We start from the raw sequence: 12,123 nt of genomic DNA on the forward strand, positions 1-12,123 counted from the left end.
AGGCTTGCAAAACGGGGTGCACATGGACCTTTAATGGCACTGTTGGCTTCTGCATAGTGACCCAAGGTGGAACCAATGGACTAGATGATGATTCGGGTCAACCTCAGCAGTCTTCCAGGGGGTGGGTGTGTCCTCAAACAAATCATAACTGAGTGGGAGGGCTGTACAGAACCTGAACCTGTGAACCAGAAAAGGGAGTGTATTTTAATACAGAATCATCTGTTTGTCTTGGGGGACAAAACAGCCCCTGGACTAGTTGCTGAGAGTCAGGAAACCAGATGCTTTAGGAGATGATGGGGAAGCTGGAGGAAAGAGGGAAAGCAGAGAGGAGTTGAATCTGATGAGCCTGGGGCTCTGTTTAACTGTCTGCATATAATGGTGAAGCTTTATTATCAACGCTCTCTCCTACACAGTCCTGGGATATGCAGAAACAGGAGGCGAGGTACCACGCAAATGACTTCTCATATGTTCATATTTTCTCTAGTTTCTTCTCTTTGATCACACTCTGTAATGACAACTACTTAAATACATCCTGTTTGAAACGATGAAACATAAAATGCCAGTCCCACCACTTCGATAGGAAATATCTATTATTACGTTTCTTCTCTTGCCATCCGTGTTTAAGCTGAAGTCATTTTGTATACAAAGCAGTATCCCTATTGTTCCGTCAATATCATAAGCCTTTTCCATATTAGCATCATCTTCAAAATCACTTTTAATGACTTTTGAATTCATCCAGATGTGCCCCACTCCCTGAGCTTTGAAGATGTTCCCAATTTTCCACTATTACAAATGAAACCACAGCAAACATACTGTGTCTAGATGGTTTTCTTTTTTGTACTATCTCCTGAGGGTAAAATCCCAGAAGTGGGACACCAAATCACTGAATTTTCATGCCTTTATTGATTTGAGGACTGCCCGTCAATCGCTTTCCTAAAGTTTAACGCTAATTTACAATACAACCAAAAACGTACAAGAGTTTATACTTCAACAAGGACCTACTGTAAAGCACAGGGAACTCTATCAAATCTCTTGTAATGAGCTGAAATGGAAAAGAATCTTAAATATACATATGTATGTATGTACGTGTACAGTGGGATCGCTTTGCTGTATATCTGAAACTAACATTGCAAATCGACTATACTGCAATAAAAAACGAGAATTGAAAAAAAAAAACAGGTTATCTTTGCTGGGCCAGGTATGGGTTTCATTAAGTTTTTCAAATTTAGTAGATAAAACCGGTAGCTTCTCCCACTGGCATTTATTTAATTCTACTGACCCATTTCTACATTTATCAGCTCCATTTCTTCCAAATTGTTCATTTTTTTCCCCAACTCATCTACTATTTATCAACATAGATAAGCTCTTTGTATAACAAACATATTAATACTTGATCACATTTGCAGCAAATGGACTCTGAATATCTTCAGCCCACAGTTAGCTGAGTCCCCGGTTCGGTGCATCTGAGGACGCAGAACCCACAGATACAGAGGGCCAATAGGGCTGAGCGCCCACCACATGCCATGCACGGCTCTAGGTTCAGCAAAACCAACACACAAAAAAGCTCCAAGACTCCTGATTTGTGAAGACTATTCCCAAAGATCATTTTTCTTTTTTTTTTTTTCTTGCCTTAATATAATAGTAGCTATTGCCTGCTGACTGCCTACTGAGTGGCTGGTATCTTTCAATTTATTAACACACACACACACACACACACACACACACGCTCACTTCCTCTTCAAAGCAACCCTTGAGCTGGCTGTTCTCATTTTAGAGTAAAAGACACTGAGGCTCAGAAATGCTAGTGACAGAACTGTACCCACACAGGCCTGTCTGGCCTCATGGTCTCCCAGCTACACACAGACAATAACCCTGTAGGGCTTAATGTGGATGTGAATTAACAGGCGACCCGCAATGAATTCTCCCACACTCCTTATTTGAGGAGTGATTCTGGTGATCACTCCTCAAATAAGACAATGAGTCTGCACCATCTCACACACACTTTAAAAGTGCAAACACACTCTACTCCACCATGTGACTTCCCAAGGCCAGGGGACCGCTTTCTCTGCTCACGCCATGGCCCTGAATCCTCCCCCAACAGAGATCCTCTCCAGCCAGGAGCCCCACTCCGACCAGCCCTGTCCCTGAGCCGCAGCAGCCCAACCACCTCTGCCCACTGGCTCTCTGGGCCTGGTAAGATTCCCTGATAGACTGATTCCCTGATAAGAACAGCATTGGTAACTGACTGAACGAGGCAGGGACCCGCCACTGGCTAGGAGGATTTCTGTTATCAGGTTACAGCTGTCCAGAGAGCCTCAACGGCCCATGTGTCACACCGCTCTCCCCACGTGTAAGGACAAGGTCGGCACAGGCTGGGTGGGCACCGGGTGAGAGGCAGGTGCAGATATCGCGAGTTTCTCTTAAAGCAGAGCCAGAATGTCTTGTCCTAGGTCCTCCAGTATCCAGCGCACGGAGAGAAGTAGTGAGGAGAGAGGAGGGAGGAGGGAGCCTTCAGACCACAGAGATCAGCGCAGAGCCAGAGGGCTAAGCCCAGGACGCGTCCGTTTCAGGCTGATCTGGAGAATGGGGCGATGCTTGTGAGGTGCGCTCTGCTGCGGGCTTCCTCTCCGCACTGAGGGCAGGGCAGCCCAGCGCCAGTCCCATCTTCCCCGTTCCTAGAATCACACTGGGTTTCTCCACTGGTCTCACGTGGCAGTGTCCTCTCGTGGCAGTGTTTGAAAATGTCAGGACCTACTTCCTATTCCCCATCGCCCATTCCAGGCTCTCAGATACAGGGACGGTCCCCACTGGAACCTCAGGTGTTTGCTCCTGTCTCCTCAGACACTACCCTTTTAGGAGGAAGAAAATCAAATTCCCAGATCCCTGCCAAAAGCCAGCAAAGGGCTGCCTGCTAGGAGTGCTGCCTCATGTCCCCTCTAACAAACCAGGGGTCTGCCTGTTTTCCCAGAGAGTGAAGAGTTGTTTGGAAACAAGAAAACAACAGTATTTATTCCAGGGAAGAGGACCCTCCATAAAAATCTAGGAATATTATTTTTTTTAATTCTTTTTTGGGGGAGTTGGGGAGATAATTGGGTTTGTTTGTTTGTTTTAATGGAGGTGCTGGGGATTGAACCCAGGACCTTGGGCATGAAAAGCCCATGCTCTACCGCTGGGCTATACCCTCCCCCCTAGAAATATTATTTTGATTATATCTCCGAACGGGAGCTTTCCTTACAGATGGCAGAACATCGTAGCAAATAGCAACTGAGCAAATTCTAAATCCAGCTTGTCAAAGATATCCGCCGCTCTATCTAACAGCTCACCACTAAATGCAATTCAAATCCTTCCCCCTACCGCCACCTCCCCAGGCTCAAGGTTTTATGACAGAAGTAGGCAGAATGAAGTTTATTGATCAGTTGGATTAATTCTGAAATAAAACCCCACAGTCCGCCTCCTACCGAGCTCTGGGAGAAACCGGGGACCAGGAAGGCGTGTGCCCCCCCGCCACGTGACCAGCGGGCTATTTCCCTACAGAGACGCTATTCCTGAGTAACATACACATTCCCCGCACTAGAACTCTGCTCTCGGTGTGATGTACTGCTCTGCAAAGATCCTTAACTAAGCATAGTCTTCCTTAAATCAGTTACAGGATGATTTACCCCATGCCTTTAAAAAGTCAATATGTTTCATGAAAATGAAGTTTTACCCTGCTAGTTAAGTTTAATAGTAGCTACTTGTACCCCAAGTTACAGTCAGTGGCACTGCAGTAAAGCCTTAACGACTATAGTTTGAAAGCTGGCAGCCGGAAGCGTGTAAGGAAGCCAGCACTTGCCTAAGGGACCCTGAGTCCTGGAAAGCAAAGCATCACCCAGACTGGCCCAGCTTACAAATGGGTCTATAAACACATTCTTCCATAGAAATGAGTCTTCTGGAGGGAGGAGGCCCCTAAGCCGGCCCCAAAGTCCTTTTGTTCATTATGTCTCCAAAGACCCCAGCCAGGCCAGACAACCCCAGGGACTGTCTGCAGATGCCCGGCCCAGGGCAACACCACCAGCAGCTCGCGGGCCTCCCTCAAGCCTCGCAGGCCTGACCGTGGAATCACAGCAAGCCAGGGGGAGTCCACGCTGGTTCCACCTCTGCTGGACCACAGCTTCTCCTGATGTCACGTGGAGGCAGTGACACCTCATTCACAGTGATGGTGCCAAGGGCAAGCGTGGTGATTGCACAGGACTTAGCTCTGCACTGGCTTCAAAACTGACACCTTAAAAAAATCACCTACAGTGGGGGAGGGTAGAGCTCAGCGGTACAGCGCGTGCCTGGCATGCCCGAGGTCCTGGGTTCAGTCCCAAGTACCTCCATGAAAAAAAAAGCAAATAAAAACTACAAATAAATAAATAAACCTAATTACCTCCCCCACCAAAAAAAAAGAAATTAAAAACAGAAAAAAGTAAATGATGAAACTACAAAGACATGGTAACTTTCAACATCCATACCTAAAACTGAAAAAACACCTATGATTATCTGTTCCCTCCTCCCCAAAAGTTAGCCTGTTCCCTCATACCTGCCGCCTCTTAATGCCAATTTACAGCCTTCTCACCTCCTGCTGCCTTCACCTTCTCCTGCCTTCTCCCTTCCCCTCCCCCGCGTGAATGCAGCTGAGCTCAGGGAATGAGCCCTGGAGACGGAACTGGAAGGCCTGGCTTCCCCTGGAACTTCCCCACCTCCTCCTCCAGCAAAGCTCACCCTCTCTGAACCTGCCCCCACCCCCACCGTCCTTTTCGAACTCACTCTTACCCAGTCTTCAAAATTTTGAGGAAAAGCCCGCTCCCCACTCATCTCCACCCCACATTCAGAGGCAGGGGTTCCCGCCTCACGCTGATAACCCTCATGCCCGCCCTGGGAGAACAGAACATGTGATATCTGCAAGTATCTGTCCCCCTCTCGAGATGTTAAGTTTGGGGGCGGGGGTGGGCACACATTATAATTTTGTTTTTAATCTCCAATGCAGCAAATCTTCAAAATGCATTTGATGTCGCTGGGGATGAGAATAAGGGGCCTGCCTGTCCAATCGAGCTGGGAAGTAGGTGGACAAACAATGGCGGAAGGAAGACTGGGACAAAGCAGAGACACAAGTTTCCACAGCCACATGAAGCACTCAGCTAACTGTGACTCGCTCCGCAAATGCTGGTCTTAGTATCCCTTAAACAACGGGTCAGTGAAAAGGGCAAATCTGCAGTTCAGTTGTTGCTGCCTTTACCATGGGTTTAATTTCCGAGCTGCAACCCAGAATAATTTACCTGGTATAAACGTAAAAATGACGCAAGGTAGAAAAGGCCCTGGACCTCTGGATAACTTCATTTGAGGACCCTTCCTTCCTGAAAAAAATTCCAACCTCGGGGAAGACGTGAGTCCTGCCTCCCAGGGGAACAGAACAGCCTCACTCGACGGTGTCTTCTCCTCGTTCTTTGATTAGGTGGGATCCAGCCACCTCCAGAGCACAGGGCTCTCCAGCATCCTGCTTAGCGCTGCTGTAACTGTATACACTAGGGCTATTTAATGGCATTAACACAGTGGAGGCCATGTGTGGCTTTGTTCTCCACAGTGTCCTGAGTGTCCTGGCCGGCCTGGCACATAGCAGGGGCTCTAAAGTATTTATGCAAACGATGGATGGATGGATGGGTGAATGGTGATGACCAACACTGCATATACCAAAGGGAAATGAGAAGGTTCGACTCCGTGCAAATTTGAACGCAAGGAGGCATCTCCCCATCCCATGTGTTCATGTTTTCTCACCCCCTAAATGCCCTCAGGGATGCCGATCATCAAAGCTCCACTGCAAGTCTGTCATTGTTGCTTCCACATCACTGTGTCAAATGCATTTTCATTCTTTCTTTATTCATTAAAAAAACTTGAAAAGGCAGTTCTATAGTTTTATGACTTTCAAAATTATTTCCCACTTTCCCAAAAGGCAGCCTCCTCCCGGTTCCCGCCGCCGCCTGGGGTCAGTCGAAGCCCTCCCGCTGCCTGGCTGCCCCTCCCGTCAGCATTGCTGACTCTCCGCCTTCCCTTTCAAGAGCCAACTTTGTTCTTGTCTTTCTGGCCCATTTCCCATGTGACAGTTCCCTAAAAACTGATCTCTGATCTTTAATTCCTCCAGAAAGTTTGTATAACTTTAATCTTTTGAGTTTGTAAAAAGAAGAATCATTCGTCAGAAGGTCACATTTCTAAGTTGCAGGAGATCTGCCTTTGTCTTTCAGAACTGTTATCTTCCCAAATCTTCTCAGGTCGTTCGACATCCCCTTAGAAGAAACTGCCGACTCCATACCCAGGGTGGCTCTGTGGCACAGTGTTAGTTGCTAGAGATTAAATTTACCCTGGTCTCAATACACTCAGCGCCAAGGCCCTCCATTCCCAGGTGGGCCAGGTGAAGGGTACCCAGCCCCCTCAGGAACCGTCAACATCTCCTGAGAGAGCTGGTGGCCAATGAGCTCAGGTGTTTTCAGTGGCTCAGAAGCTGTGTTCTGGACCTGGACACATGGTTCAAATTCAGCCCTGCCTCTTCCTACTGTGCGGCTCTGGGCAGGCGACTTTACATGCGTCTCGCTTCCCCGCCAATAAAACGGACTCAGTGACAACATCCACCTGATAAGCTGACAGTGAGAGGTCGGTACTTGGAGAACACGACCACTGGGTCTGGTACCCAGCCCCGCCCCGCTGGCACTCTGGACGTGACAGGGTCTCTCAGCACCTCTTTTGGTTTGGGGTGTTGTTTCTGTGTTTGGTTGTTGTTGCTGTTGGTATTTTTAATTCTATCCCTCTCATTCCATTTTAATATGGATTAAAGTTCAGGATATATTTGCAACTTAACAAAGTCGCAGCAAAAGGCAGAGATGCTAACTAGTGCCCTTGGGTTGGGGGAGGATGGAAAGGACTCTGTTCTCCGGCCAGGGAACCAGGGAAAGCGGCTGTTTTATAATTCCTCCTGAGGCTATTTCCAGATTAGCTGGCCAGCCAATAAATGCACTTCATATTCTGTAAACAAATTTGTCAAAGAGATTTCCCCAGATGAGTGGCGGCGTTCCAGAGCCAGGCAGCAGGTGCTCGGGCAGCAAACGTCAGCACCGCTGCTGGCGCCGCGGGAAGAGCAGCCCGCTTCCTGCGGACGGCACTGTCACTTGGGCCGCCTGCCTGCTGCCCGCTCTTCCGGTGGACCCATCTGCTCCGTAAGGGCCAGCCCTGGGAGATGCCCAGTCCGGCCAGCTGTGAGCTGCGGCCCCAGGATGCGTCAGACTCAGCACGCAGCTCCCTGAGCTGGCCTGAGCTGGCCTGAGCTGGAGCCCCATAACTGCAGCAGAAGACTTCCCGGACATCTGGGGCTTTTGGACACACGCAGAATTCATGTGCCTGCAATGCGTGCCATGTGCCTGACTTCGCCATCTTCAAACTAGGGCAGCCAGAGGCTTTGCAAGTGCTCATTTTAAGGGAATCAGTTTATATATCCTGGTCTGTTATTTGTAGTTTGTCCCCAAATCCTTCTGCCTGGGAGCATCTTTCCTCCTCACATCTGCTCCTCTTGTAGGTTTTTAAAGAAAAGCACACCCTTCACATCCTGAATCTTTCTCCAGGCTTTAAAATCTTTCAGTGACAATGGGACGATTCCAAATATCAGTATATAGATAAAGGCTGGAGCACCAGTCAGACTCTCACTGGGAAGGCAGCATCCACTTGAAGATTTGCCACAGAGGAATTAACGCAGGGAACTGGCCACACAGTAAGAGAAGAGCCGAGAAACCACCTGGGAACCAAGCAGCCAGACAGAGGGGCAAATGCTGGAGGTCACACCAGCCCCCTGCCGACGGGACCAAGGGAGGGCGGGGTGAGCAGGGCCCGGGAGCAGCACCCCAGGAAGAAGAAGGCACTGCCACGAGTACCGCCATTCAAGGGGAGACACCACCCAAGTTCAAGGGGGGCGGGAGGGGGTGAACTCTGGCTCCTCCCACTCCACAACCTCCTCCTGGGCTTTTATTCCACTGGCTAGATTGAAAAGTGATATAACTAGTTTTACCTTAAATTGTCAATGTTCACAGTAACACTGAGGTTACTGTGCAACTCTTTAAACTTGTGATGAACTTTTTCGATGCTAACTTTAAAAAGTGTGAAGGTATGTATCATCTTTCAAAACTCCTTTAGGAGGTACCTGAGCAAGAAATTTAAAGACCTCTGCTCTGAAATAGAAAGGGAAGCTGCCACCCAGTCTGTGGGCTCACAAGACTAACCCGGCCGATAGGAGAAGGAGGGACTGAACCCAGTGGTCACCTACCGCCTCCTCCATCTGCTTCACATCCGTGCAGTCCTAACGCACACCTAGGAGGCAGGTACCACGATCTCTGCTTTACGGACGTGGGACAGCGTCTCAGACATTCAGTGAGCTGCCGAAGCTCAAGTTTGCAGGTAACAGAAGGAAGATTCAAAACCAAACTTGTTTAATGCCACGGTCTCTTGGGTGGGGGAATCAGTCCCTGATGTCAAAAGCACAGAAGCAGTGTGTCATAGAACACGTCCTAAGGCAGCGTTTCCCCAACTATAATACGCCTTCTAACCACCTGGGGGCCTTATGAGATGCAGATTCTGATTCCAGAAGTCTGACATGGGGGCCTGAGAGTCTTCACGTCTAAAAGGGCCCCATGTCTGGGGGACCACACTTTTGAAGGGCAGGACACTTGAGCAGTGGGCACTAAACTTTCTCCAGTGGACACCCTGAACAGCAAGATGCTTTGAGCATGCATTCCCCCAACACAGGTGCACTTGTTCATTTATAAATTGTATGTACATGTTTTCAGACCAGTAACTAATACAAGACCTACTCCCCAGTTAGGACAACAAGCATTGTTACAATCATAGCTCTAAATCTGCATTTCAAATAATCTTGGTGATTTTGAATTTGGGGCCAACTTCTTGTCCAATCCAATTAGGTTAGCCTTTTATTTTCACTTGGCCAAGGAACTTCTCCTACAAGGGGCAGCAGAAACCACACCAATTCTGCCATTTTCTTGATGTTCATTTGCACTTTCACTTGCTAGTGGGATAGGCAGTCTCTGTTTTTGGTTGTTTTTCTATTTTTATTTACAATGTTGTATTAGTTTCTTTTTTTTAACACTTTTATTGTGCTAAAAGTCAGTCTCTGTTTTTTAAGCCACTTATCTATTTTGTGAAGGTTAATTTAGTTAAAACTAGATAATGTAACTTGCAAATCCACTTAACCCTGCGAAGAAGATGGAGGTGGGAGGGAAGGTGTCACTCTTTTCTTCCAGACGTGACCTCCCACTCCGTCCTCAGGACACCTCAGTTCAGAACATGACAGGTAACCAAGTGAAGCTACCTGTGTCTGTCCTTATAGCCAAATATTATAAGGCTTAATTTCTGCTTCATCCTCCACCCCCAAGAGGATTTCAGGGGCCTCCCCATGGCACCCACTTTGGACACATCCCCCTGCTGCCCTAGAGAAGAGGCTCGTGTGTCCTGGAGGAACATAACGGACAAGCGATCGCCCTCAGGGTCAACATGCTGCTGCTTCCATGGTCAAGTCCACTTGCAGATGGTTTAACAAATGCGTAATTAGAAAATATTTTATACGGGATTTTTAACCCCCTTTAAAATTGCACTCCCACCACACCCACACTTTGAACTCTTCCCTCCTTTTCCCACTCTCTGACTTAAAATCTCTTCCAATTGAATCCAAAGGAAGTACAGAAACAGCAAAGCGTTTCACAGAGGCGTGAACTACAACACAGCATCCGACCCGCTTCAGGTAATCAGATGCTGTCTGTCCACAGGCAGCTGGCAGGGAAGTTTTTCCAAAGAATTTAGAAATTCTGTACATTTTCCATTGCTCAGAAATAAACACAATTTTAACCTTTCCAAATACTTCAAGCCCTGGAAGACGATTAACTTCCCTTTCCACAAGCCACCGGGGACAAACCTCCCAAATACTGTCCCCAAACCACATCTCTCCGTTACCCTTGTCACCTGTCATCTAACAGAGTCAACAAGGGTCTCCCATGTGCCAGTCCCCCTCCAGGTGCTGGGAGAACAGCAGAGGAAGAGGCGTCCCCCGGAGCCCATGTTCGGGCTGGGGAGGCAGACAAACCAGTGAGGATACACCTGGGATGATGCTCTGAAGAAAAGAGCTCAGAAGGAAGAGGGCAGGTGCTCTAACTTCCTTTCTCCGCAGATCAGCATCCCCAAAGTTTCAGGCACACTTGGGCATTTAAGACGAATTCCATCAACACTGATGTGCAAATGCACGTGCTCATCTGACGGCACTGAGAAACACAATTCAGACTCTGGCAGGGGGGCGGGCATAGTTCAGTGGCAGAGTGCATGCCTAGCATATGCAAGGTCCTGGGTTCAATTCCCAGTTCCTCCTGAAAAATAAATAAATCTAATTACTTCCCCCCACAAAAGGATTTTTTTAAAAAAAGAAGAAGAATTATATCAGATTCTCAGAAGTCATACTACAGGAGATTGAAGTGTGAATGGAAGATGGGGGAAAGGGAGACAGACTCTTGCAGAAGCTCTAGCCCTGCATTTAAATTATGCAAACGCTATAAATGCTGTGCGTTTTTGCTTTCCCATTGGTCCACTCCAGACACATTTCCTCACCTTTCTCTACTTCCTATGCCAATACGTGCAAAGGTTTTTTCTGGAACAGGAACATACCTTACTGTTAAGACACAGGGGAAAACACAGCATAGAAACAGCCGTCAGAGGCACTGCGGAGCTCTCACAGACTGACACAACAGACAAGCTTCAGGCAAGAAAAAGCTTTCGTCCTTTTCAGAATGTATTTCAGCTTGCACATAAATGATCATCCGCATTTAATAGCGATATTTCGCTCCTCTCTGGCAACTGAGAGATACACTCAGCTGCACACAAAACAGGGAAATTTTCATCCAGAAATAAATGAAACCATGGTAAACAGTCAACTGAATATTCTGAATACAAAAATCAAGGTAAACTTTCTCTGCGTGGTGGTCTCCTATGCATGGGAAACAAGTGTCTGGAAGAAGGACGAGCATGATATGACATCCGCACACCCGGCATGAGGCTGTAACTGCAATGGGTCTGTCTGAGGCTCTGCTGTAAAATGAATCAGCTGTCTAAAGATCCACCTCCAGGGTGGTTTAGAGAAACACCACACAAAGAATGAAAGTTCTCTGTAGCAAAATTAAACTTCACATTCACAAGTCCCTTCTCCCTTCTGCTGTTTGACGCTTTAATGTTAAGCATACCCTCTGGGCAACTTATGTTTTTAACACTGTTCTTGCAAATAGAATTAATAAAAAACCCACTGCTGTTGGGAATTCTACACAATATTGCCAAAGTTCCAGGTTGAATCTGGGGAGAGGGTCCCTGGTGAGAGTGGCAGGAGGGCTTGGCCCATGGGTTTGGCTCTGGCCAATGAACAAGGAGCATGTCGTCTCTCCCTGAGCCTGCAGCCAAGACCAAGGCACAGCCAGAGACCTGCGCACCTCCTGTACTGTACCTGGACCCCGAGAAAACAAGCGCTGGCTGTCTGGTACCTGCATCCAAAAACCAGGATAGGGTCCTGTACAGAGAGGGACCCACCCCATCCTAACGTTAGGATGGCAGTTACATTTCTGCCTGCTTCTGGGTCTGGAGTTTGCAGACAAGCTATACACCTTCCTTCACGTCCCTCCTTTGTCTGGGTAGGGACTGTCAGAACCTTCACTCAGACTGTAAGCCAGCAGGCAGGGGGCTGTGTGCAGACTCTGGCCAGAACCCTCTGCCTAGTGGGCGTTCGTCCAATGGGCTCTTGCTGGACTCACAGGGGAAGCTCTTTTGTTCTTATCATCAGTTTCAACCACCATGAAAAGACGAATTTCTCTGCAGCTAACTTTATTAAACACCTGTGGTCTCTAGAGAGAGGGTCCTCCTGGTTTTCTCCTTATGTCTACCTGCCCCCCTCCCTGGGACTCACGCTCCACACGCCACGCCCTGAAGGCTGCTTCCGAAGCCCTGGCGATAAACCAGGCCGTAAGTTGTCTCTGAACTTGGAGGAGCCAAGGGAGGCAGAACTCAGATGGGTAAAGATTTCTGATG

The 12,123-nt window shown here is 48.0% G+C and overlaps 1 protein-coding gene and 1 non-coding gene across 4 annotated transcripts in view; both read right to left on the bottom strand.

Annotated features, from left to right (window-relative positions):
* The window catches only part of MTUS2 (microtubule associated scaffold protein 2), a 410,325-nt gene that overhangs the window by 374,479 nt on the left and 23,723 nt on the right, over positions 1-12,123 (bottom strand). The gene's annotated exons all lie outside the window — the stretch shown is intronic.
* Positions 3,113-3,184, bottom strand: TRNAE-UUC. The gene has a single exon. It is a non-coding gene; the product is annotated as a tRNA-Glu (tRNA).

The sequence above is a fragment of the Camelus ferus genome, chromosome 14 (genome assembly GCF_009834535.1).
Source record: "Camelus ferus isolate YT-003-E chromosome 14, BCGSAC_Cfer_1.0, whole genome shotgun sequence".
NCBI classification, from domain to species: domain Eukaryota; kingdom Metazoa; phylum Chordata; class Mammalia; order Artiodactyla; family Camelidae; genus Camelus; species Camelus ferus.